This window comes from Triturus cristatus, chromosome 6 (assembly GCF_964204655.1).
Source record: "Triturus cristatus chromosome 6, aTriCri1.1, whole genome shotgun sequence".
In the NCBI taxonomy this organism is placed as follows: Eukaryota; Metazoa; Chordata; class Amphibia; order Caudata; family Salamandridae; genus Triturus; species Triturus cristatus.
The window spans coordinates 1792605340-1792632855 of NC_140589.1; positions in this window are offsets into that span (position 1 = coordinate 1792605340).

Sequence of the window (27516 nt, forward strand, 5' to 3'; positions counted from 1 at the left end):
TCTTTGATGATTCTGTTGAGTATTTTAAGACGCATACAGTCTTGTTCTTTTTATTGATCGTTTTTTCTTGTAGATCATCACGTGATTGTGTTGACACTTTGTCTAAAGATGTCTTTAACACGTTTTCAGGATAGCCTCTTTGGCGATATTTCACCGTTTGCTCTTTCAAGATTATTTGTAAATCTTCATTTTTCGATGAGATGCGTTTCATTCTAATGTATTGGGAGGTTGGTAAATGTTTCTTTAGAGCCTCTGGGTGAAAACTCTGTAATCCGTCTCAAATTTATTCATGAAAATGTTGGCATACGAAGGAGCCCCCCCGAAGCCCATAGATGTTCCGCTCGCTTGGTTGTAGAATTTTCCTTGCCATTCAAAATAACTGCAGTATAATGCTCCTTCGTATGCCAACATTTTCATGAATAAATTTGAGACGGATTACATTCTCGAGAACCCCATGTGGACAAGAGGAATTGTCATGTATAAAAGGTATATTGATGACTTATTTGTAATTTGGAAAGGATCCCGTCAAGAATTTGAAAACAACATTTCTATTTTAAATACCCACAATGACCGCATAAAATTTACCCATTCCATTGACGAGAAATCTATTCCTTTTTTGGATGTCAAAGTGACACTAGATCACAATCAGATCACCACTCAAGTTTACACTAAAAAGACGGACAAAAATTCTTGTCTTTTATTCCAGAGTCATCAAAGATCAAAAAAGCCATTAATAAACATTGGCGAATCATACAAATGGAGCCCGATTTGAAAGATCTATATGATGACAGAATGACCTTTGCATACCAACGATCCAAAAATTTGAAAGAAATATTAAACACACCACAGAAAACCATGAAGAAATGGCAGGGGATGCTTCAATGCCATAACTGCACACATTGCGGGAATGTTATTATTGGCAATAAATTCACCCATCCTACTAAAGGTTACCCCATAGCTCTCAACCACACCAGTACCTGCGACACGCCCAACTGTATTTATGTCATCAAATGCCCGTGTGGCAAAGTATATGTTGGTCAAACTGAAAGGAAAATCAAAATCCGCATTACAGAACATAAGAGTAACATCAGGCTGAAGAACCTTAAGTCTTCTTTAGCAAATCATTGGATTGAGGCTAAACATCAAATTTCTCAATTACGTTTCACCATACTTGAAAGGATCACACAACGCTGAGACCAGGATCCCCTCAAACAGAGATTAAGAACGGAGTATTTTTGGATCAAAAAACTGAACTGTACCCATCCTAACGGGATGAATGACCGTATAGAATATGCATGTTTCCTATAACGTGCTGAAGGGACACCGCATTGGCATGAGGAACATTCTGGTCCGAATATTATTTGTAACATTTTGTGTGTATTTGAGTTGTATTGTGCAGCTTTTTTATATTTCATTTTTTATTTTTTATTTTATTTTATTTTTATTTTTCTGGTGTTAAACTTGCACTTTTTCACTTCGTACTTTCTGACATCGCATCACATATGTTGTATATCCACTTCACGCTGTTCATCACACTACTTTATTGAACTCAACGCGCTAACACCAATGAAGCCGCTGCCTCCCCAATCACGTGCCACTCACGTTTATGTGGGATATGATATCATTGGTCTTTCAAACACACGTCACTATTAGCTTTCCCCTCATCACGTGATCATGATTTCATTAAACCATTTTGACCTATTACATTTCACGTTACAACAGTCAGCGCAAAGTTCTTCTTCGACCATAGAGCGTCTACGGCAACCGAGACCCGCCGGTCCCCAGTAAGTTGCTTTTGAAATACACGCGCAGAAGCGTTTTATGGCTAGTTAACTTTAGGCACTTTTTAATCTCAACCACGACGTTCCTTCCCTAAATTGGTTCGGTAGCAACACTCAGGTCCCGATAGTAGAATACCGTGTTCACTTAACATACGGGCGATTTTCACAGGGTCGTCCCCAAACACGCCATCACTTTTTGTTTGTCACTATATCACACAGATAGTTTTATGTTGAAGTCATTTGTATTCACATTATCCTTCACAGCTTAAACTTTATGAATTGCATTCCCCGATTTTCGATGAGCTAGATGTACTTTTTGCTTCGCATTTATCTCATTTATCTCGTATCTGGTAGACATGTAGTTGTGTGCCAATCATTTGATTTTGTTCATGCTTGTAATGTGCAGTGAACTTAATGGTCCTGTTTCATTTTGTTATAGACCCCTGAAGAAGGGTCAGATTTGATTGACCCGAAATGCATTGGGTGGACATATAAAGTTGAACACAAAGAATGCTTTATCAAAAGAGGATTATTGATATTCAAGTGATTCATGAACTAATGAATTGTTGAAACATAACTTATGGAGTAATCCTTGATTTCAATTAATAAATTGAACTATGTGAAGAAACCGCAGTGTTTCATTGTATACAGTGCGCACTTGTTCAGTGGGAAGGTGACACTCCCCACAACATTCTCTACTGCTACAAAGATCTCAGGCTGCCACAGGGCACTGTCTTCCTTGAGCTTCAGGTGCACTATCACCGGGCAATCCACACGAAGGTCTCAGGCTGCACAAAGCACATGCACGCAGCGTCACTGAGACTCACTTGGATTCCGGTGCACACAATAACTGGACAATCCTCACAAAAGGTTCAGGCTGCAAAAAGCACACGCACACAGCGTCGCTGATCCTCGCTTGGACTCCAGGTGCCCACGATCACAGGACACTGCTTACGCGGGTCTCAGGCTGCAACAAGAACGCTCACACAGCGCCGCTGAGGCTCTCCTGGAAACATTTGTGTTCCTGAGTTTCCGCAACAGGGAGCCAGCTCACCTTGGGCCCTTGGGGATAAATTACTTCAGGACACAGCACAGCAAAGTCCTTTCAAGCAGGGGGACACATCACACAGCAAAGTCCCTTCAGCCTTTCCTTGGTTAAAACAGCAAACTGCAGGCCAGCCCCAGAACACACACCAAGGGTCAGTCCTTTCCTTCAGTCTATTCAGTTGTTTCTTCCTTGGTCAAGGTTCCTCTTGACCATGAAGTAGCTCCAGTCTTGTTCAATCTTGATCAAGCCATTCTCCAAAGTTCAGGGGCGTCAGCTCTCATAATTATACCCCTCAATGGCTTTGAAGACTTTGTGCTCAGGGGGCACTGACCCCTGTTCAAACCAGTTCTGGGTGCCTCCCTGCCAGTGAGACCTTCTTCCTTTGATTAGTGGGGGTCTGGGTTCTCAATCTCTCAGCAGGAGATGGGACAATTGTTTTATAGCAGCAACCCAGGCCTCTTCACCTCTAGGGGCTACTCCTCCCCCTACACTCCAGATGCAGGTCAGCCTGTTGCTGTCTCACCTCCTCCCCTGGGTCAAGACATTCCCCAGATCCTATCGCTTTCAAATCCAGACAGTCAATCCACAACCGGGCAGAGACACACAGAAATGTTAGAGCACAAAACCCAGCCACTTCTAAAAGAGTGGCTTATAAACACACATTGCAAAAACCACCGTCATAGAAAGATGAGTTATTACATTGTGAGGTCTATCCAAAAAGCACCGTCCATTCTTTGATGATTTATGCAGTCAGGCATTGACACTTTTCTCCTTCAGGTCAAAGATCAGTATGGTGAGGTGTGGCATTCAGGTATGTGTGATTGTGTGAGTGAAGTGCAGTTCCCTGAGAAGTGGACTTGTGATGTAACTCAGTACAATTGAAAAGCAAGGTACCTTCAGCATACACCTAGAAGGGGGAGCTACTGGCCCCCTCGTGTTAATCCAGGCAATTTGTGCAGTGGCAAGAGAAGAAGCTGCAATTGGTGCTCCTTCTGGGTGTGCGACCTACCCAAACCCGGTAGACGCAGCGAGTGCTGTGCTTCCCATGACCGACTGCACCCTGCTAAGAAAGAGGACAACCGTGCAAGTACAGCACCCCCAATCCAACTGCCATCAGCTGGTCCACTAAGAATGGGTGCTCGACCACATCAAAGACTCAATGAGTCAACAGAATTCCCAGCATACAAGCTCATCCTAGGATCATCTAATAGTAATAGAGGTACTGTGTTCATACCCATGCCTGGGTGGAAGCTGGGCTGTATTATAACTAATAAATTATAATATTCTAAGTAGTTTGAACCAATTGGCCATATATTTCTCTCCTTATTTAACAGTGATAGGTAGTAAGGATGTAGGTTATTAACAGCAAATGTTCAAAAGCAGGGGCTTGATTTAGAGTTTTGCGGATAGGATACTAAGCCACAAAGACAACAGATATCCCGTTCATCTTATTACAAGTCCATTATATCCTGTGGCACTTGTAATATAGCGGACAGTATATCTGTCATGTTACTGACAGAATACCCATCTGCCAAATCTAAATTAGGCCCTGTTTTTTTCTAAGGGTTTCACCACATTTGCAGTCATAAAGGACCATGCCATAGGAGAAGGAACAGTTTAAAATTGCTGTATGGGCTGGTCAACAATAGCTGCTAATTTATGATCTTGGTAGGACATATACCATCAGCAAAGTTCAATTTGATTGTCGAGTACTAACCTTCTGCCTGATCTCACGGGAGCAGAAGTATATTCCTGTATACTCACCCATGGACACATGCAAAGGAATTCACTCATTAACAATGCTATGAATTCACAGGGGAGAAAGAGAAATTGGGATTAAAGGTAGACTGCTTCCAAAGTCTGTTATGCCATATTGTGAATGCTCAATAAGAGCCCATCTACGAGCATTACTTCAGCTGGATTGAGTTTTGATATGTAAATATTCTAGAAAAATAATACAACAATTGTTCTACTAACTTTTTTTTAGATGATCTTGTGACAAGAATTATTTCATTCACTTAAGGCAAATACTTTTCGATCATGCATTCTTTTTCCATGTGAGTCTCTCATTCATTCACAAATACTTGAAAATGACTCTCTTTCTCAGGACTTCAGAGGAATTAGCATCTCACCTAACTGTGATTTTTGTAGTTGTAGATTTGTAGAGTACATTGAAAAATACACTTTCCTTTACTTAGTGGTGTTATCTCTATGTTCCTAATAAAATGAAAGTCTGCACTGAGTGTTGATCACTTACGTTCCTCAAAACGTATATATCTGAATACAAGTCTTAGGAAACGCATTTAAGTGGCTTTTCCTCAAAATTCTCTTAATATTCTTTGTATCAAACCATCAAAGATTTCTGAGATTCTCACAGGCGAACATACTCTCAAGTCTCTTGAACAAATAAAGGCTTAAAACAAGGTAAACATAGACACTACTCTATTGGGGAATAACCCTGGACTGCACACCAACTAACTAGGGGGCAAAGACAAAAAATGAGGACTGCCCAATCGAAAATTCCTCTCAGAAGCAAGAGTCGTGGAAAGAAGCTACTCTCAGGGCTAAAAAGACAGTTGAAACTGCTGCGCGAATATCGCACACTCACAAAGGTGTCTTTGTTGCTCGCTCTCTGATTCCAAAGACTAGAGTGCTAACCTCCCTTTTTATACTATTGCTGCCACCATCTTTGCAATGAATAAGTTGAACGGTATCTGCATGACAACTTCAAAAAAAATGTGTGCTTCCACCGAGGGTATTTCTTTGCCAAATGCCATCTTAGGGACCAATTACAAGATTATTGGTGTGGGAGCGGGCCGCCACCCTACCGCCCTGCTTCCACACCGCCAAACAGGGTCGCCACGTGCCTGCCAAATTATGAGTAATAACATGGCCTGGTGGGCAGGCGGTGAGGCGGTGCAGTTTAAAGGCTTATATGTGAGCCTTAAACTGCACCACTGCCAGACCGCCAGTGCATGTTCCTGCATGGCATGAACTGTGCAGTCCATGCCATGCAGGAATGAGGTGCATGCACATAGGGGGCACAACAAGTGCCCCCAGCATGCACCCCTATACACAAGGCCCACCACCAGCAGTTTCATGGAGTAAGAACCTTCATGAGACCGCTGGCAGCGAGGAAAGCCATAATATGTATGACAATGCCGCAGGGCACCACCATGCCTATTACAGCCCTCAAACCGCCGCGCCACCACCAGGGATCTCTGATGCAGCAGTGTCATGGCAGTCTTATTGCCCAAGCTGAATTCTGGCAGTTGAACTACTGGTGCAGCAGTGGGCGTACTGCCACCGTGAGTTTGGCGGTCCTGGGCCACCCCAAACTCAAAACTAGGCCCTTCATTTCCTAGTTCCCTCGTAGTTCATGTTTAATTCAGCATTCTTGACATTGATTAACAAAAGCATCTGATGAGCTTTGGTATCTAAAAAAAGAGATAATAGTCTTTGCTATGATTGATATTTGTTATTGAAATTATGTAGCACTGATTTACTTTTGTTATATGGTATTTGCTCACTGTTAGGTTTGTAGGGAATAGGGTGACACATTAATTAAATAATCATTAATTAACAATTAATTATTCATTGTTAAGTCACTATTAAATTGATTTTTAATTATGTCATTTATTGAATACTTCTTTATTACCTGTGATGTCTGTGAGGGGAACTTATATTGCTGTGTGTTTACAAGAGGGCTTTGACTGCTGCTGCAGATGGTGTCCATGTTCTGTGCAAGCGAAGGAAGCTTGCATTGTTTCTGACCAGATCAGTACTTGTGGTATGGGTGCGAAGCAAATGTGTGCTCCTGCCTGGTGCTGTACCTGTGCTGTAATCTCTTTTCCTGTACTTGGTACATCCCGTCCACCCCTGCCCCTGGTGTAAATCTGACCATGTCACCTTTACTTTTCAACGGCCTGTTTTGTATGTGAAGTCTTGCTATGGGTATGAGTCATGCTAGCACTCAAGCACCCCAGTGCTGTTCCTTACAATTGTACCAAATATGAAATTGTGCTTGTTTACTGTATCTCAAGGAAGTCTAGTGTCACACTTGATTCATGACTTTGAAGGATATTCGCACTGGCTGGCCTGCAGTGCAATTCTTGTTACTTGTCTTTGATGAAGCAAGCTTGCACTGGCTCTGCCATGCCACAGTTTTTCCAAGTCTTTAAAGGAAACTTGCACTGGCCCTGCAGTATCAAACTTGTTTGATGTCTTTCAAGGAAGATTGTGATGCCCTTGACCAGTGCTGTAGGTCTTCTGAGCATGAGACATGGGCCCCCTACACTCCTGCTCCCTGTGTTCTATCTATTTCTATGTGTTCTAGGTCTGACCAAAAGACTGTTCTAGCTGTCTCACCAGCCTCATGTTTTCTCAAAACAAATATCTAATATAACATAATCTTGCTTAGAGAAAATGGGCTTCAATTATTCATCATCCGAGTGTAGTTCAGACCTTCAGAACAGCATGCATACAACAGGGCAGTGGATAATTCCTCTTCAGAATTTGAATTCTTGCCAGTGTTTGGTTCCACCCAGTAGAAAATCGCTGGTCTTAAGGATGTCAGGTAGTCTGAGTAACAGTATTTTTTCTGCTTACTCTGTGTTACTCTGCATCCAGAGAAGTCCGACCTCAAGAGATATTTCTGGGTTTCTGCATGGCAAAGATCTGTGATGCCTGGGAGACATCAGGCCTCACTTGTCACTGTGGTGTGTGTTTGGAACGTTGCAGCAGTACATAGGTTGGGTGACACAGCCAGATGATTGTCCATTGCACTACATGGGACTCATATGGACATGTGGAACTGAGATGTGAGGTGGTGGTCATGTAGGTGACATATGTGTCCATGCCCAACAGCACACACCTCAGTACATTGTGTAATGTCATGATCTGGCATGTGATATTGATCCTGGTCATGGCCACATGGGTGGATGAACTGACAATCTTCCTTTGTGCATCTCTGTACTGCAGGGCACCAGCTGTCCATCGACCGTTCCCAGACCTTGCAACCATGCAGGAACGCGACAGCATCAGACTGTACCGCTTCACCAGGCCACTGATTGAGGAGTTGGCGGAGCAGTTGGCACCACATATGCTACCTGGCCGGACATACCCTACAGCACTGACCCCAGAGGTGAAGGTGATGGCAGCCCTGCACTTCTTTGCTACTGGTACCTTCCAGTACACTGCGGCTACTGCTGGTGGTATGTTGCAAACGATGTTTAGTCGGGTGCTATGCGAAGTCTTGGAGGAGACCTGTATATCAAGTTCCCAAGCCCAGCTGAACTCCCTGAAAATAAAGGATGCCTTTTATACACTGGGAAGGATGCCGAACGTCATCGGATCTATTGATGGGACACATGTGGCCCTGATACCACCACAGGCACATGAGCAGGCATACCGTAACAGGAAGCACTACCACTCCATCAATGCTCTGGTGGTATGTCTTGCTGACATGTCGATCCCACATGTGTGTGCACGGTTCCCTGGTTCTGCGCACGATGCCTACATTATGAGGAGTAGTTGCATTGCAACGCTGATATCACAGATGCCAGCTCAGCATGCCTGGCTTGTCGGTGTGTACTGACTGTTTCTCATTGTGTGTGTTTGTCAATGTTGTATTCCGCACTCCTACAAAACTCAGCTACTTGTTCATTTTTGAGTGTGTAGGTGACTCCGGATACCCCAACATGCCGTGGTTGCTGAAACCCCTCAGGAACCCTGTGACACCAGCCGAGCTGTGCTACAATGAGGCACTTGGTCGGAGAAGAAGGGTGATTGAGCGGACATTCGGCCTTCTGAAAAGCCGCCTTCGCTGCCTGGACAAGACCGGAGGGGCCCTCCCATATGAGCCTGCAAAGGTGTGCAAAATAATCCTTGTATGCTGGATGCTACACAACATGGCAGTGCGGAAGGAGGTGCCTCTCATTCAGGATGACGATGACCAACCTCCGGCACCTGTGGAGGATCCCGGCCTGGGCCAAGATGCCAGTGATGATGAGGATGAGGGTGACGTCCGCTCACAGCTCATCAACAACTTCTTCACCTGAATATGAGTTCCAAGGGTTGTTATGTGAATGTATGGAGGTGGGTCCTGTGCTCACTACGCCACTGGAGTCAAGCTATCCTGGCTGAAGAGGGGTGAAACCCCGAAACCGGTCCTAGGATGCTTGATTCCGGTCCATGGAAGACATGGCTTGGCAGTTCGGGCTGGACTGTTCCCATGTGGCACAGGGTCAAGACTGATTTGCATATGGCCATGTCTGAACTGGGTTGGCGTGGTGAGCAAAATAACGATGGATTAAACCCAGATCTGTGACTGGGGGTGAATGTTTTGCCAATGTGCAACATTCCGTCCATCATCTTGTGTGTTTTAATGTATGGAGGTAGCCTGGAATGTGTTGTGTCAGCTCTGTTGCTGTCTGAGTGTGTCTGTGTGCCACTTGACTGGATGTGTGCAGTGATGTGTCCATTCAGGTGGTGTGTACTCCACAATAGGGTAGTACTGCTAACTAATTTTTGTGTAGGTGTCTTGCAACATGTTTTGTGCATGTGTATTGCATTTCTCTCCTGTTCTTCTGTGCTTTTGACTGTGTCTCGTGTCTGTACTTCCCAGGGTACTTTGCCTGTTGTTTGGTCAACACTGACCCCCAACACCCAGAAGCCAACACCAGTGTGTAAGTTGACAATTCCCATCAACTGATGTACCACACATCCCTGGACTTCCATTCTCCAACACATTGTGAGTGTGTGTCCAATGTTACGTAGAATTACCGGGCAACTATTGTGGAATAAACGTGTTGCTGATGTGTAATGAACCTGTGCTACGCTTTCTTATGTGCGTTGTCTGTCATCCCACATCTGAGTGACATCTGCTTACCTCACTTGTGGACTTGTTACCATGACTGGGGTTGGTGTTGTGTCTGTGCATGCCAATGTGTTTCAGGTCAACATCATTGTGTGTGATGAGTAACATGGCCATGGTGAGTATGTGTTGTGTAGCAGATCGACATCTCCCTGAACATGGCAAGTTGGAATCACAACAGAGGCAAGTATGGTGTACTGGTGAGTTTATTTTCAAACAGGTGTGAGGGAAGTGCACAGGATGGTGGGTGCTGTACATTGGTTTGGGAATCCAAAGTTCACATTAGAGTTGGAAGTGCTGGTAGATGAAATGTCCAGAGTAAAGTCCACAGTCATCTGCTACATTGGCCCAACATGAACCCTCCATGTCATGTGGGCGAGTTGTGTGCGATTGGACAAGGTGAATGGGTTGCGCACAAAGGACATTGTCCAGAACAGGTTTAGAGGCCCTGGGGGATGTGCTGGGTCATCTGCCTCTCACATGGCCTTCTTCGGACGACCCCTCTTCTTCCGGGGGGGGGGGGATCCTCATGTGCAGGCCTCTGCACATGAGGATCCCCCGCCAGAGTCCTCCTCCCTCCCAGTGGTGCTGGCAGATGATGTTGCGACAGATGTTGTGGCCACACAGGAAGGTGTGGACAGGTTGGTGTTGATCTGGCGGAGGCATTGGAGTATGTCCCGATGCACCGCAGTAATGTCATCCCACTTGGCCTCCATGTGGGCATGGCGGGCAACCTGCTCGTGTTGCATGTCCTTGAGGATCCCCACTACCTGGCCAAATCCTCCGGTGCTATCCTGGTACGCATCTAAGATGCGTGCCAGGTGGGGGTCATTATGCAGTCCAGACCCCTCTGCAAGGCGTGCCCTGTGCCTCCCACCCCTCCCAGCACCCCTATCCACATGGGCAGGACCAGCAGCGTGCTGCACAGGTGACACTGGGTGCCGTGGGTGGTGTTGCTGGTGCTGTTTGCTGTAGCTTCCGGGAGGTCCTGTGTCTCTGTGCTATGGGTGTTGATTGGCCTTGGTCTGTCCGTGTTGGCGGGGGTGCCCTGTCGGTGTCCAGATGCTGGAGTCATGGGTACAGGGCATGCAGATGTTGATTCTGATGGTGCTGCATGATGGCTCACACAGGAGGGGCCAGGTGGGTCGTCGTCATCCGAAGAGGACAGAGAGAGAGTCAGACCAGAGAGCTCAGTGTCTGCCAGAGTCTGGGACTGGGTATCCTCATCATTTGGTGCTGGATGCCCATCACCACCTGTGTTTGGAAGAGACACACAATGTGAGTTATGTTTCTACATGCATCGATGGTTCACAAACATGACATTTTCTACTTTTCGAACAGATGCCTGCCTGTACACTGCTTTTTCCCAGCTTGTCATGGACAGAGTTTGATCTTGTTGTTGGCCATTTCCCAGCATGGCCTTGTGCTCCCCACGACAGAGCCCAGTGTCAGACATCTTGGCTGTCCCTTCCCACTCCCAGTGAGGCAAGTATGGTTCAGTTTGATCTTGCTGGGCCATGTGGGTGGCTGTAGATTGTGACTGCGACTCCCATCATACTCTTGGCTACACCCCCTTCCCAGCATGCCCATACTTCCTCCCTCTTGACTCTGCTTCCCTGTGAAGGGGTGTGACAGCAATTGCAAGATGGCTGACTGTGTAGTCCTGGTGTTTGTTGTTGGCCATTTCCCAGCATGGCCTTGTGCTCCCCACGACAGAGCCCAGTGTCAGACATCTTGGCAGTCCCTTCCCACTCCCTGTGAGGCGAGTATGGTTCCATTTGATCTTGCTGGGCCATGTGGGTGGGTGTAGATTGTCTCTGACTGCGACTCCCATCATACTCTTGGCTGCTCCCCCTTCCCAGCATGCCCATACTTCCTCCCTCTTGACTCTGCTTCCCTGTGAGGGGGTGTGACAGCAATGGCAAGATGGCTGACTGTGAAATCATGGTGTTTGGCTACAAGTCCAAAGTGAGCCCCTGTGATTCACACAGCAGCACCCAGTACGGGGCATCTTTTGCTGATATTTCAAGGAAGTGTGTGGCAATGCATTCTACCCGGTGAGTTGTGTGGAGTTTGTGTTGAGGGGGGGTGTCTCCACATGCTGGTAAGTATGGTCAGGGCTGTCAGTCCTCCTTCCCATCATGAAACGTGCTTCCATTGTAGGGCGTGCAAGATGTCTTTCAGGATGTCAGTCAGTGGTGTCCTGCTTCTGATTTACACACAACCCCGAGCAGGGCCTTGTGCTCCCCACAGCAGGACCCAGTGTCAGCAATCTTGTCAGTCATTTTCCACTCCCAGTGATGTAGGCCCCATCATGCTTTTGCATACACTTACTTCACCTGCATCCCCACTATTCCTTCCTGACAGTCAGCTGCACTGTGAGGTGGTGTGTTTGTGGTGGCAAACTGTCTGGCTGGGTCTATTTGGCTTTGTGCCACAGGCTTGCTCTATTTGTTTGTAGGTTGGTGCATGTCATGACACAGTTCCCAGTCACTATGAGATGGCAGGTATTGTGTTTGTTTGACTGGCATACACATCTTGGGATGATTATCTATTGGTTAGTGTAGCTTTGCTTGTGGTGCATGGTTTCACTGTCCCCTTGCCACACAATCTTGGGTATGTTGTTTGTGTACTCACCAGGCTCTGGGATGTCTGTTAGGCCATGGACGCTCTCTGGTGGTAGGATGTCCTGCACATTCTCCTCCCAGGTCCTGAAGTAGACTGGTTTGGCAGGAGGGCCACCGCCGGTGCACTGACTCAGGGCGTGATCTTTTTCAATGATTTTCTTGACCCTCCTGCGCACGTCATACCACCTGTTCTGGATATCGTCCTTTGTGCGCCTTGCTGGTGCTTGTGCGTTCACCTTGTCCACAATCCTCGCCCACATCTTGGTTTTCTGTGAGATGGGGGTCCTTTGAACCAATGTACCAAACAAATGTGGCTCTACTCTGATTATCTCGTCTACCAGAACTTCTAACTCACTATCTGTGAACTTTGGATTTTTCTTTGGGGGCATGGTGATGGGTGGTGGTGGTGAGGGTGCAAGTGAGGGTTGTTTGGTGTTGGTTTTGCTGGGTGTATGTGTGTGTGCTTTGTTGAGGTGCTGATGGTGTATGGGTTGTGTGATGGGTGAGTTGTGAGTGTGTCGGTGGTTGCTGTGTAATGGTGTTTGCTGCTGGCTGTGTCTCCTGTTTGCAAGGGATGATGGTAGTGATTGTAGTCCTTTATATAGTTGGAGTTGTGGGTGTGTCTTTGTCCCAGCTTTTTTTATTTGATATTTGTTGGCTTTGTCATTGCTTGCTTGGTCCTTTTTTTTGTCTTTTTTCCTTTGGGTTTTGTAGGCATGAAGGAGACGTTCATGTGATGGAAATGAGCGCTGCTGTTGTCTCATGTGGGCTTCTCCGCCTCGTTCACGCTGCCTATCTTCTGTGTTTGGTACGCGTCGGTCGCGGCGGTCTCTATTGCTTGTGTGCCCGGTTGTCTGTGCGTGTCGGTCATGCGGCTTGGTCTTCGTGCGAGTTGGTCTGCGCTTACACGCATTGCATCGTACTGCGCGGATCGGACATCGCGGGTACGGATCGGTCGGGTTCATTCCGGGTTCGTGTCGGTCGGTGAAAATAGCGTTTGTTTTCCGGCCATATTACTATTTTCCCTACGGCTTGTATTCCGTACATGTCTGTTGTAATTTACTCGCGTTGCATTGTACTGTACAGGTCGTACGGCGCTGGTCCGTGTCGGTCGGTATTCGGTTCAGGTCTGTGTCGGTCGGTTAGTTTTGCGGCCGGAATCGGAATCGGCCCCTCAGTGTAAAATAGTACTATGGGGCCCATTACGATGGCAGCAGACTTTACGGTAAACGGGACCGACCGCCAGAGTTGCAGCAGTCCTGCTGTGCCTATTAGGTGCGACCGCTACCCTGGCGGTCGCATGCTGCATATTTATCATTGTGGCGGGTGGTGCTGTAAGCAGCACCAGCCACAATGTTAAAATGGTATGTTGTGCATTGGCGTGACAGGCACCGTGCGTTGCCTGCCATCTTGTGCATGCCAATGAACTGGCGTACCATGGGTACCCCCCGTGTGTACCCCCCACCCCCCTAACACCCGGGGGCCCGTAACAGGCCCCCCAAGCCAAAGACTGCATGCCTTTCCATGGCGGAGTCTCCGCCATGGAAAGGCATTCTAACTCATCCATCATATTATGGATGGCGGTGCCTGCAAGGCACCGCCACCATATTATGGGCTTTTTCCATCAGGCAGGCAATCGTGATGATTGCCTGTGGGCAGAAAATTGTAGGACGGTCTTTCCGTCTGCCGTGGTACCCCCCGCCATGCTAATGTGGCGAGGGGTAAAAGGCCGTCCGAGGATGCGTTTTGGCGGGCGGATCGCCACCGCCGGTCGAGCGGTGGTGATCCACCCACCATGATAATAGGCCCCTATGTCTGATTGAGTGTTTGGGAGATGTCCTGCCAGCAAAGGATACACATCTGTGATACTGTTACAAGGATGACATCAATATTCCATTGTAAGTACTGTCTGGGTGCTTCATGAGACACACCTGGTGATGAAGTGATAGACTTCACTGCTGTACTCACCAACTATCTGCTTAGTACATGTGTCAATAGTGCAAAATGCCTGCACAATTCGAGCTATACTCATGGGGCAGTTACAACAGACTTGCGGTAGTGAGGGGGTCTGTCCTAAGGCAATGAAACAACTTGACAATGTGGGTAAATGGCAGTAGGCTCAGGTCTGTTTGTCTTGTTAGGTACAATACTATAGGTAGCATATGTTAGATACAGTAGGCCGACAAATTGTTCAGAAATACAAATTTGAGCACTATTTAAGGGTAAGCAGAACATAGCTGCAAGAAGAGAACACTGTGCTACAGTTCGAAGTCACATATACCTCAGCTGCAACCTGGGCCAGAGTGGGCAGTAATTGTTGCCGGGTTTGCTGTCAGCAGACTGACCATAGTGATCTCATATTACCATCACATTTCCAAGTTTTACATGGGTAAGTGTACATCTGTTGGCCATCCAATACATGACATGCCTGTTATGTTGCTCTCTGAAGGGGTTTGTTACGTATTCTCCACTCCCAGCCAAGATGTTAGGTAGTACTCATGTGTGCTGGGAGATTTGGGGTACTATACACATATCTGAGGTCAACTACTACTGCACCTTCATTATAAATACAAAAGCCGAGCAGTCAGACACATTAATTCCTTTGCAGATTGAACATAAAATGTGAAACCCACAATAGGTAATATTACACTTTAGCATGCAGTTGTATGAACATAGCACAGGTGTAGGATATAGGGCTACTCCCACATCACTTTTTGTCAACAAAGTACAGAGCACCATGATCCATCACATGATTGTCCTAAGTAAGACAGCACAGGGACATGTTCAGCATGTGCTTTCATATGTCTTCACACATCATGTAGGAAGTTACTTGACGTCTCGAACCAGTGTCTCCAGCTAGTCTGGTGTGAAGATAGGGGCCCTCTCGCCTGCTTGGCCTGCCGTGGCTGCTCCCAGAGGTGGCACACTGCAGCTGACTTAGGGGCGGGGGGTTAATTTCAGCAGTGTCAGTAGGCAAATGATTTTTTTCAATGAGCTTAGACACACACAGTCATTGGGCGTCGGTGATCATATTCTCCAAAGTTAGCCTATGGCTGTGTCCCCCGCGGAGTGAAACGTCCAACGCATGGTCGACGACCGGCGGCGGCAGAACGTTGCATTTGTTCCATATGCGAGGTCAGGTTTCCACCACTGTAGCTGTTGTATAGACAGTATTGCTGACGGTATTTTACCAGTTGCTGGAGCTGTATTTGTGATGATTAAATGTATCAGCACAACTACAAATGTCAGCAAACATGTTTACTCTAGAAATGCTTCTTTACCATGTCATGCCCAGTACTAACCGTAATCTGTGTAGTGCATTACTGTGCACATAGATAATATGTGTGCAGCACATCGTACACCGAGCTTGATGGTAATGCATGTTATGCTACCCCCACAATAAGGGCAATTAGAAATCTTTGAATTGGTAAAGTGCACAGTTCTGTTACAGACTTGTGCAGGCTAGCTTGGGGATAACAGGTGGATGTTCAAGATCTGCCAATGATGATGTAAAATGTGTATGGCTTCATGAATATGTGTGCCATCATGTGATCCAACAAGATGTTGTGTTGGGCCCAAATCATGCGATCCAGCCTTCACATTGGCTAATTCCTCATTGTCTATGAACTGGAACTCCTTATTGTAGTGCAAAGTGCTTGGAGTGCATCACTGACATTTGTTTGTGACATTCCATAAGATGCAAGCAACACTGGATTGAAAAATCCTGTGGTCAGAAACTGTTGTACTGATATGTGTCTGTTGATTTGTTACTTTGATGTAGGATTCCTTTTGTGAGGTGGTCAAAATGGCTCCAGCTTATGTTGGGAACCTAATTTGTTATTGCCTATTGTGTGGGCTATTGTCAGATGTATCCCCTCCTTCCATGTTGTGAGAGTCTGCTAGTGATTATGTAATCACTGACCCAGTATAATTGAAACATTTTATTTGCTTTGAGTCTGACATCATGTCAGCCTATTATTTGAACTATGGAATAAGGAAGTTGCAAGCCCAGACACGTGTGTGTATATGTTGTTGTGACATGGTAGTGATCCTGATTGTAACATTTTTTATTAACATATCCATGCTTCCAGAAGTCCCTAATTTTGACAATGAAAAGTTCACATGTTACTACTTTCACAATGTTTAATGTGAGAATTAACACAGGAGACAATGCTTTGCTGATGTGTGTTTCTATTTGAGCGAACACAAGTAAAAAATTAAATAGTGACAATAAAATTGTGAAGTCTTCCGTCATGGTGGATGAAACCATTGAAGCACAGTCCATTGGTTCTGGAGTCCAAAGTCCAACATACTCATCCAATCAGATATAGAAAAGTGGGCAGGATTAGCCAACAAAGTGTATGTATAGTAAACATCCCCTAAGTTTGCCAGAGGGGGATCTGGAGCTACTGAAGCAGGGGCGCTTGCAACAGCGGTGCTTGCAGGCGTATCATCCTCTGTCAAGGCCTCCCTTCGTGTGGCTGCAGCAGATGTTGATGGTGTGGATGTACTTGGGCCACAGGAAGGGGTAGATACAGGGGAAAAGCCCTGCAGAGGATGTTGTTTATGTCCCTCAGCACCCCAACCAGGGAGGCCACCTCGGTGCAGACACCGGCCACCACAGTGTGTACGCCGGCCACCTCAGTGTGGATGCCAGTCAACGCAGTATGGATGTCAGCAACCTCCTGGTATGTGTCATGCTGCAGCTCCTTCTTTTCCCATATTTCAGTCAAATATTGGTCCATCACACTTTGGGAGTCTTGTAAATCTCCCAGGACTTGGTTGATGGCAGCCTGGGTGTCCGTGTCATGAGCGGGTTCACTCTGGGGGACCACATTTACTCTTCCACTATGCCTACCCCTTTCCTTGTCACACACTGCACGATCCTACTAGGTCTTGGTTCCTCTGTGACTGGGGTGGTGCTGGCCGTATCAGAAACCAGGACTGGGGAGCACAGGATGGTGAGCTCCACTGTTAGCATCTGCCCAGGCTGACCAGATGGGCCAGGAGCATTATCATCACCGAGGGCATCATACTGGGGAAGAGAGAAACTCTGTTCGGTTTCCAACCGCTATACCGGGTAAGTGGTGGATCGACCTGTAGAGAAATGGAGTCCATTGCCAATGGTGGAAGTGAGGTCTACATCCACGTTGCTTGTATCAAAGTTAATGGGTACCTAGACAGGAAAAAAATAGTTGGAGGTTTGGATTGTCAGCTATTAGCGTGGAGCAGATGTTGGTTACTAGACAATTGTAAACATTCAATTGAAGTATTGGATTTCATAAGCTCATTAGATGAGAAGCTATGTGGCTTTATGACTTTAGGGATAGACATGACAACTCCAAAACTCAGCTACCAATACAATTCCAAGGTCTAGTTGTGTCTAATTTAGGCAATGACCTAGCTGGTTTGCATATGTAGCATTGTTCATCATGTGAGAAGTGCAGAGTCACGATGTAACTTGGCAGTGCTAATGAGGTGAGTTTCCTTCATGGCTGACATATATTAGGGGTACACAGTTGTTATAGTGTAGCTTATGTAATAAATAGTTTCAGTTTATGGGTCCTGGACACCTTTCAAGCAAAGTATTAAGACGTATATTACATTTGCACATTTCATGACTATTGTTCAAATTCTACTTACCAACACTTGAGGAAAGGTAAGCTGCATGACTAGCGTAAATCAATAGAAAAATGGGTGACAAGTGATAAGGGGCAAAAAGCAGTCTAGGAGCTTGATTGGAGTTGGAGTGACAGGGCCTCATGGTACTAGTGGTAGCTTTTCAATCTCTATTTACCGATGCTTAAGAAAAGGTATGCTGCATGACTTGTGTAGCACAGTAGTAAGATGGCCGACAAGTGAACAGGGGCAAAAGCAGTCTAGCATCTAGGTTAGAGTTGGAGTGACAAGGTCTCATGGTAGTAGTGGTTGCTTTTCAACCTCGAAATAATTAGGTATGTTGTTCCTAAGGGGGTAAAATATGTGGGGGATAAGTTGGTGAACAAGGAGCCACTAGATGGGGAGCGGTTCCTTTTTGGAAATAGGGTCCTCACACACCCTTACAGGTGTTATGCTTCATCATCGAGCTTGCTCCTCGTTGGGCTGTCGCTGCAATGCCTGATAGACATCATTAAGAGGGCTCTTGATCAGAGATCTTCATTCAAAGCCTTGATGTGAAGTGCAGGTTTGGTGCGCTTTGTGTAGATTGACAAAAGTGGGTGTTGTTGTAGTGAGTAGTGAATTAAAAAAGACTTGGCAAATCTCAGATCATATTTTAAGCCGTAAGTATGAGTATCTTGGCGTGGAGTCACCAGTGGAGACAATGATCACTGGTGACTTTTCATAAGGCCAACATGTTTCATGCCGTCAAATAGTCAAGATTATTGATCTGGGGCAATTCGTCAGGATTACTAATATAAAGAGTGTTTAGGACCAGGATTGAAACAAATAGTGTACAAACACTAATTACCCCAGAAGGTTTACCTGCAGGATGCACAATAATTGACCTAGGGGAGAAAGATACAAATAGAAAAATGCCATTAAATTGTGGCATACAAAGGGGTATTGGGTAGTACTTGTAGAAGCATGCAACACTGGCATGCTTGAGTTTGTGGTTTATACATGCCACCAATCCCTAGAGCACAAATATCCATCTGTGGCGCAGATACATCAACGACATCCTCATTTTTTGGAAAGGAGATAGGACGTCGTGCAATGCCTTTTGGGAGTGATCCTCCTAAGACACTACAATACAATCTTCCGTATGGACAATTCTTATGGCTGTGCCGTAATTGCAGCTTAGTATATGACTATAACAACCAAGCACTCACACTTTCTGAAAATCTTGTAAATAAAGACTACCCACAACACTGTGTGAGAATGGCCTAAAAAGGATCTAGAAACAATAATAGAGAGGCACTACTGGAAGAACATGTTAAACCATCAGAAGATATGCTCACATGTGTTACCTTACCACTTACACATCTTATTCGAACAGAATATGCAAGATTATAAAGAAACATTGGAACATTCTCCAATATGGTAGTTTATCTATGCCACCACCTAGGTTCACTTTCAAGTGCACTCCAAACATTAAAGACATGTTGGTGCACACGAGACCAAGGGTATCAGGCACCTCAGATCAAGGTACCCTGTGGTCCCTGTCACCTGTGAAGGGCAATTTCACTTGTGGTGCCTGCACTGTCTGTAACCTTACCACCGCAACAAAAGAGATAAAACTGACAAACACGTTTACTTGGACCCAAAAGGCACACGCTAATTGCAATACTAGAAACTGCATTTACACAATCACATGGCCCTGTGATAAAAGGTACATAGGGATGACTACCAGACCGGTCAAGTCTTGCATCACTCAACACCGCAGAAATATTAGGTGCCAAAGAACTAGCACCAAAATGTGCGCACATTTTGTTGACCTTGGTCACACAGCTGATGATTTACGATGGACTGTTCTGGAAGATCCTTTCATGTTGAGAAAAGGTACACTCTTTAAGAGGGAACATCACTGGATATTCCGTATGTCTGCACACATCCAGGGATTGAATGAAGACATGCCATGGGAGGAGATCAAAAGGTAGTCTCCACCACCTATACAATAATTCCATTTTGGCAATATGCTACCTCACCTACTATGCATTTATCCCAGACTGGAAATATGCTACCTCATCTGCTTACCAATACACTTTATACCCACTTTCAGGGCCATCGTTGGACCCTCTGTCCCTGAAAGTGCACATTTTTAAGTATTTCTCTATTTCATTAAATCTTTGGCGTGAAAGATTACATACACCCTTAGGATTGACATTGGTCCCAGTGTCACCTGTGTCTACTGCTATTGACTCTTGGCAAGCACATGTGGTTCAACTGGTACCACTGCTTTTTGCTGTTTAGTTGCAGGAAATTGAGACATCACCCATTTACCAGCACTTGTGAATCTTCACAAGTACGCGTTGCGGCTGACACACCTTGAACTGAGTCTTCTATCAGTGGCTTAGGCGGTACCATCCTTTGTCCGCTCCTTCCACTGCTGCGGCTGGTCTCTGAGCAGAGGGTCGGATCGACAGAGGTGCTCCGTTATAGGCGTGCGCGATGCCCCAGTCAGCCACCTCCCTTCTGCGGTCTGAAACGCAGCTGGTGCGGGCTATCCTGCTAAAGCATGCCAGGCTTGCATGCTTGTAAAAGTACTATTCAATACCACTTTGTATGGCAACATTTTATGTCATTTTTCTCTTTATATCCTTCTCCACTAGGTCAGTTATTGTACATCCTGCAGGTACACCTTTTAGTGTACTTAGTGTTTGGACACTGTTTGTTTCAGTCCTGGTCCAAACACGTAGATTAGTTATTTTTCCAATCCTGACAAATTGCCCCAGATCAATTATTTTGAATATATAATGGCATGAAACATGTTAACCTTATGATAAGTCACCAGTAATTATTGTCTCCACTGGCGACACCACGTTCTTAATAAGACAGGCATACTCTCGGATTGAAATTTGATTTGAGATTTGCCTAGTCTTTTTTAATTCACTACTCAATACACCAATTCCCAAGTTTGTCAATCTACACAAAGGGCCCCAAACCTGCACTTCACATCACAGCTTTGGAGAAAGATCTCTGGTAAAGAGCCACCTTGAGGGTGCGTGTGGGGCATTGCTGCGCCAGCCAGACAAGGAGCAAGCCCGATGATGAAGCATGACACCAGCAAGGGTGTGTGAGGGCCCTATTTCCAAAAAGGAACCACTCCTCATCTAGTGGCTCTACTGACTACTTGAAGTCAGTTCAATCTCACTTTAACAAAACATTATGCACGGTTAGTGCACCAGAGCTGTTGGCAACAGATTTTAGGGATGGACCCTATATTAACATACTAATACATGTCATGGGTCCTGGATTGGTCTATGTATGGTAATGGATTTGGATTAATGTGCTGTACTACACATTGCCACAGACAAACCAAAATCTCAGATACTTTGAGTATTGCATGTTAGGAAAGTAGTTAGACAACAAATTAGGCAAAGCAGAGTTGAGGACAAACAGGTCAATGTGATATTGTGGCGGTTTTTGTAGTCTAACTTACCCCAGTCCACTCCCCCTCTATTCCTGTCAAGCCTTCAGTATGCAGGATGGCCAATACCTTCTCGTTCCATGGTAGGAGTTGTAATGGTGTCCTGGAAGTGCCACCGCCAGTCCTCTGGTTACTGTACTTGGAAAGTACCCTCAGCCGGAGGTCGTTCCACCTCTTCCTAATGTTAGCCTTTGTAGGCAGTGTGGAACCAACAGGATTTACTCTGTCTTTTCTATTTTTATTTATTTTATTTAATGCATTTTTATATACCGCTGACCTTACCCATAGTTGTTAGAGTGCTTCACAATAGAACATGAGGAAATGTATATACTTACACGTTACAGATACAAACGGGATAGTTGAAAAGTAGAATAAAAAAATAGGTGGCAATCACACAAAAAACAAAAACACATTCGGATTAGGATTGTGCAGGCATAGAATACATATTTACAACATTGTAAGAGTTAACAACATCAGGAGAAAGCAAAGTGGCCATGAGGGATATGAAAAGGGATGTATCCTGTCCCACATTTCCGCTTTGAGGAGTATGCTGGACTTGGGCTCCAAAAATGGGCGGCTCTACTCTAATGATTTCATCCACAATGACTGACAACTCTTGTTCAGTGAAGTTGTTTTTTCTTTTAAGCCTGGGCGGAGAACGCGGAGTTCCGCAAGCGTGAGGAAAATCAGCGCGAACGACATCATGCGCGCAACAAGATGGTTCTGCTTCTTTCTGCTGCTTAAGTAAATTTTTGACTTAAGCGCCAGCTTCGTCAACACGAACAGATGGTTTCTCAACGTGTGCGGTTGCGACAATCCACAGACGCCTGCGTTGAGAAATCTCACTGGGAAGATGTCTAGTGTTGGATTTGCCTCGCTAGTGCTCCACGTTAAAGAAAAAAACTCTGCTCCACAAACTCTCCGTGCTCCACAGAGTGCATAAAACTCTGTGAATGGAGTAGTGTTCACCGCCAAGGCCTAGTTTATTTTGGGAGGCATGTTGAATAAAACAAGTGTGAGTGGGTTAAATAATGAAATACAAACAAGGAATGAGGGGAAAAAGGTGCAACAATTAATTACAGGTGGTGGAGAGTGCTAACTGGTAAGATGGGAAAAGGGATGCCTTGACAAAAAACGCCATGGACCCTAGCAGCTGTGTTCTGGGATGTGGTTACGGAGCAAAGGATTGTTGTCTGGCATGTGGTGTGTTTTATACTGTGCTTTGCAGGTGTGTTTACTTGCCAAAGCACATCAGGTGTGTAGTTTTTGAATCCAGCCAATGGTCACTCTTGTGAGGAAACCTCAGATGAAGAGGTCCAAAAAATGTTTTTATCTGGGAAGAGGGTCCAGATGGTAAGCTGGTGATCCCTAAGAGTGGTAGTAAACACTTGCACTCCATTCAGGTGAATGGGATCCCCACCACTGCCCTGAGAGACACAGGTGCCAGTTATACAATAGTGCTCAACAGGTTAGTGCCCTTAGTATTTGTCAGTAAGGGTAAGAGATGGGGCAATCCAAGAAGAGGCTACTAACAGACCTAATGCCGTTGTTAACCTAGACATAGGGGGTACCCTTAGATGGCATAGGGTGGTAGTCAATCCTGAATATCCCATAGATTCATCATAGGTAATGGCCTCCCAGACATTGGTCTGAACCCAGAAGGGGCAGTCACCCCGGGTGCTCCCCAACCCAAGAATCCTGGAGGTCCTGCCCCTTGTGTTAGGAGACTTAAGCACCAGCATTAAGGAAAAAAGGGAAAATGTAAGAAAAGAAAGCCACTCTTAGCAAGACACCCAGGACACTAAGGGCATTCTTCCCTAGCAAGGGATAACTCCAAAGTAGGCACTGGCAAGGCCTCTCCTGACCCCCAAGAAGTCCTGAAGTGTCAGGCAATGTTTCAGAAGCAGGGTGTCACCCGTGAACTGACAGAAGGAGGAGTGGAAGGAGGGTTTCTGCTAATTGAGGTGGGAGAACCCCACTCTAAATTGTAGGGAGGCTCCAAGAAACCCCAGTTATGCCTAAGGTAGCCCTTCCACCTGCCAGTTGAAAACTCAGGATGTAGTTCTGGACACTGACAGCTGTCAGTAGTCTTTGGTTGGTGGTAGTTGTCATTGCAACACTGTACTTGGCATGGGAGACAGACCCTAGGTCAAAAAGTAAATTAGTCCCTGTTAGAAATTGGTTTTCTGCACCGTGCCCAAGCAGGAACCACACTCCTAGTGAGGGTAAGTCACCATACACCCTAAATTCACCTGTGCTCACCCTCTGGTAGCTTGGCACAGAGCAGGCAAGCTAAAGTCAAGAGGCAATGTCTAAAGTATCTGCAACACTTCAAACAGTAACAAAGTGAAAACACCACAAAACACTATATATAGCTTATATGTTTAGGAACAAAATAAGACCAAAATGACAAAAATCCAATAAGTACAACCAGAATTATGAATATTTAAAGAATAGACTGAAATGTAGTGCTATTTAGCATAAAGCGCCAACCGGGGGTAACGGGCAGGCTATACAAGGCCAAATCTGAAGGTTCAGGTCAACCACAACTGAACATCCGTCAGATACAGGGAACAGCCTTGGCCCGCTGGAAAAGTACCTTGAAGGATTCAACATTGATGACAATGCAATGAGCAGGGAAGGATGCTACTGGAATGGAGACGATGCATCGGGCAATCAGTGAAGCAATGTACATCATCCTTGAAGCCACAGCAATGTGTTGTCATCGATGGAGATATGGCAGTTCCGAGCTTTGCAAAGTCAAAGATGCATTGTGCAGCCGGAGAAGCATTGTACTCGACGCAGTGATGCGCCGTCGTTAATGGAGTACACTGGATCTGATCAGTGCAACGCTGTAGATGAGTTGATTTTGCTGGAGCAGCACTTTATTCCTACTTCCAAGGGCCCAGAACTGGGTTTTTTCACCACCCGGCAGCGCAAGACTTGCAGCAAGCAAAGTCCAGGTGCTGTAGCAGGGTGGGTTAGTCTTTGCTGTCCCCGAGACTTAGAACAGGGGACAAGCCAACATGCCCTTAAAGTCACTCTGGGTTCAAGTGATATGAGTCCAGTCCTTCTCAGTCAGGCCAGAGGATAGTAAGCAGCATGGCAACAGAAAAGCAGTTCTTGCAGAGCAGCAGTCTAACAGAGTGGCATTCCTTCAGCAGCACAGTAGTCCTTCTTCCTGACAGAGTCTTTACAGGTCCAGTAGTGCACTGAAGTGGTATGGTCAGAAGTTCAATTCCTAAACCCTGTAGTGCTTTTGAAGTGAGGGGGACTGCAAAGAAGGGCTTTGAAGTGCACAGAGGTCCTGGCTCCCCAGTCCTGGCTACAGACTCACAACAAGGAAGTATGCACTCCTTTGCTTGAGTACATGACACAGTCTATTTAGATGTAAGTGCCCGCTTCTGCTTCTCATCCTGCCCAGAATGATGCATCAAGCAAACCTAAGCTACCTTTTCTGTGTGGCTGTCTAAAGGAAATCTACAAAGTCCAGCGCTCACCTCCCCAGACGTGCACTGGAGACAGGCTGCAGGCACACAGGGCTAAGAACAGAAAAATGCCATCTTTCTAAAAGTAAAAGTCAAGAACGGTGAATGCACTCCTTCCCGTATTAGTTTAAGTTTATTGCTGAAACTGCTAGATAAGTGCGTGCAAGCAGCGCTGCGAGTCGTCCTCTCACAGTGTGTCAAAGACATGAAAAAGAGTGACACAAGTTTGCGGCTCCAACTGTTGCACTGCTACGAAGGAAAATTCTTCCATATAGACCAAGTTTTCAATGTAAACCAAGTGCTCCAAAGTGAACAAATATACTTGACTGTAGTAATCATCATTATTTCAATATATATAAATATCAGTCCAGAGACAGCCAGATGGGGCTGAATATTTTATTCTTGCATTTTCAAACGTCTTTTGTAGCTCATCCAAGCTTAACATCAACGTGTGCAGGTTCAAAATATTTCACAACTAGTCTTTCAGTTTAACCCAATGCATTTCGAACCAGTTTGGTTCTTCGTCAGGGGTTGCTGTAAAGGATTAAAAGCATACACTTAGCAATCCACTCTGCAGCGTGACATACTGAGTAATTAAAACAAAACAAATAAAGTTTTCCCTGTAAACCATGATAATCATCTGCTTTAACCTCCCTCTCAGTGTCCCACATTAAGAAAACCACAACAGGACAATAATAAACTCTCAAAAAATACACTTATTCCTGGTTTAAAGAAACAAATGTAAACTAGAAAAAACCTGACTCCGTTAACACCTAAAATAATAAACTTATCCCAGTGCATAAACTTGTGACCCCTCTTTACCTTGTAAAAGTCAGTGACGGCAGCGTTATCTCTTCATGCCTCCCTCGTTCTTAAAAAGTCAGTTAGAGAGTTCACTCCCTCCCGGGTTGCTCATTTAAATGCTCGCGCAGGTGTGCCCAGACAAACCACATGATTGCCCCCTTCCAATGAACAACGTCCTCCCTACAGAAATCAATCACTACTACAGATCCCATAATGCAATCCCCCGCTGTGCAAAAAAACGGAGACTTTTAATCTAAACTCCCTGTGCATAAAAGAAAGAGAAGCCTACTTGCCCCATAATACATGAAAAAATGTACTGTGTAAACGTAACATTGCTTAAACATTGTGTCACTTGAAAAGTATAAAAACCGTAAAAATTAAAAGAGTTCTTGAAATATGTAAATCACATGGAGTGGTTGAATCCGCAATGCTTCCAATCAGTAGAGTATGCTAGTTCATTTATTCAATCATGATGAAATCTGATCAAAATTTCGCTGTCTCCAGAATGATGCTTGTTTTTTATCATCTTATTTACTTCATTCACGAAACCAATGGGGTGCAAACACCTTTTGGACGAAAAAAATTTTGCTAAGCAAAAGTCAAGAATGGTGAATGCACTCCTTCCCGTAAGCAATGTTACGTTTACACAGTACATTTTTTCATGTATTATGGGGCAAGTAGGCTTCTCTTTCTTTTATGCACAGGGAGTTTAGATTAAAAGTCTCCGTTTTTTTGCACAGCGGGGTAATGCATTATGGGATCTGTAGTAGTGATTGATTTCTGTAGGGAGGATGTTGTTCATTGGAAGGGGGCAATCATGTGGTTTGTCTGGGCACACCTGCGCAAGCATTTAAATGAGCAACCCGGGAGGGAGTGAACTCTCTAACTGACTTTTTAAGAACGAGGGAGGCATGAAGAGATAACGCTGCCGTCACTGACTTTTACAAGGTAAAGAGGGGTCACAAGTTTATGCACTGGGATAAGTTTATTATTTTAGGTGTTAACGGAGTCAGGTTTTTTCTAGTTTACATTTGTTTCTTTAAACCAGGAATAAGTGTATTTTTTGAGAGTTTATTATTGTCCTGTTGTGGTTTTCTTAATGTGGGACACTGAGAGGGAGGTTAAAGCAGATGATTATCATGGTTTACAGGGAAAACTTTATTTGTTTTGTTTTAATTACTCAGTATGTCACGCTGCAGAGTGGATTGCTAAGTGTATGCTTTTAATCCTTTACAGCAACCCCTGACGAAGAACCAAACTGGTTCGAAATGCATTGGGTTAAACTGAAAGACTAGTTGTGAAATATTTTGAACCTGCACACGTTGATGTTAAGCTTGGATGAGCTACAAAAGACGTTTGAAAATGCAAGAATAAAATATTCAGCCCCATCTGGCTGTCTCTGGACTGATATTTATATATATTGAAATAATGATGATTACTACAGTCAAGTATATTTGTTCACTTTGGAGCACTTGGTTTACATTGAAAACTTGGTCTATATGGAAGAATTTTCCTTCGTAGCAGTGCAACAGTTGGAGCCGCAAACTTGCGTCACTCTTTTTCATGTCTTTGACACACTGTGAGAGGACGACTCGCAGCGCTGCTTGCACGCACTTATCTAGCAGTTTCAGCAATAAACTTAAACTAATACGGGAAGGAGTGCATTCACCGTTCTTGACTTTTGCTTAGCAAAATTTTTTTCGTCCAAAATGTGTTTGCACCCCATTGGTTTCGTGAATGAAGTAAATAAGATGATAAAAAACAAGCATCATTCTGGAGACAGCGAAATTTTGATCAGATTTCATC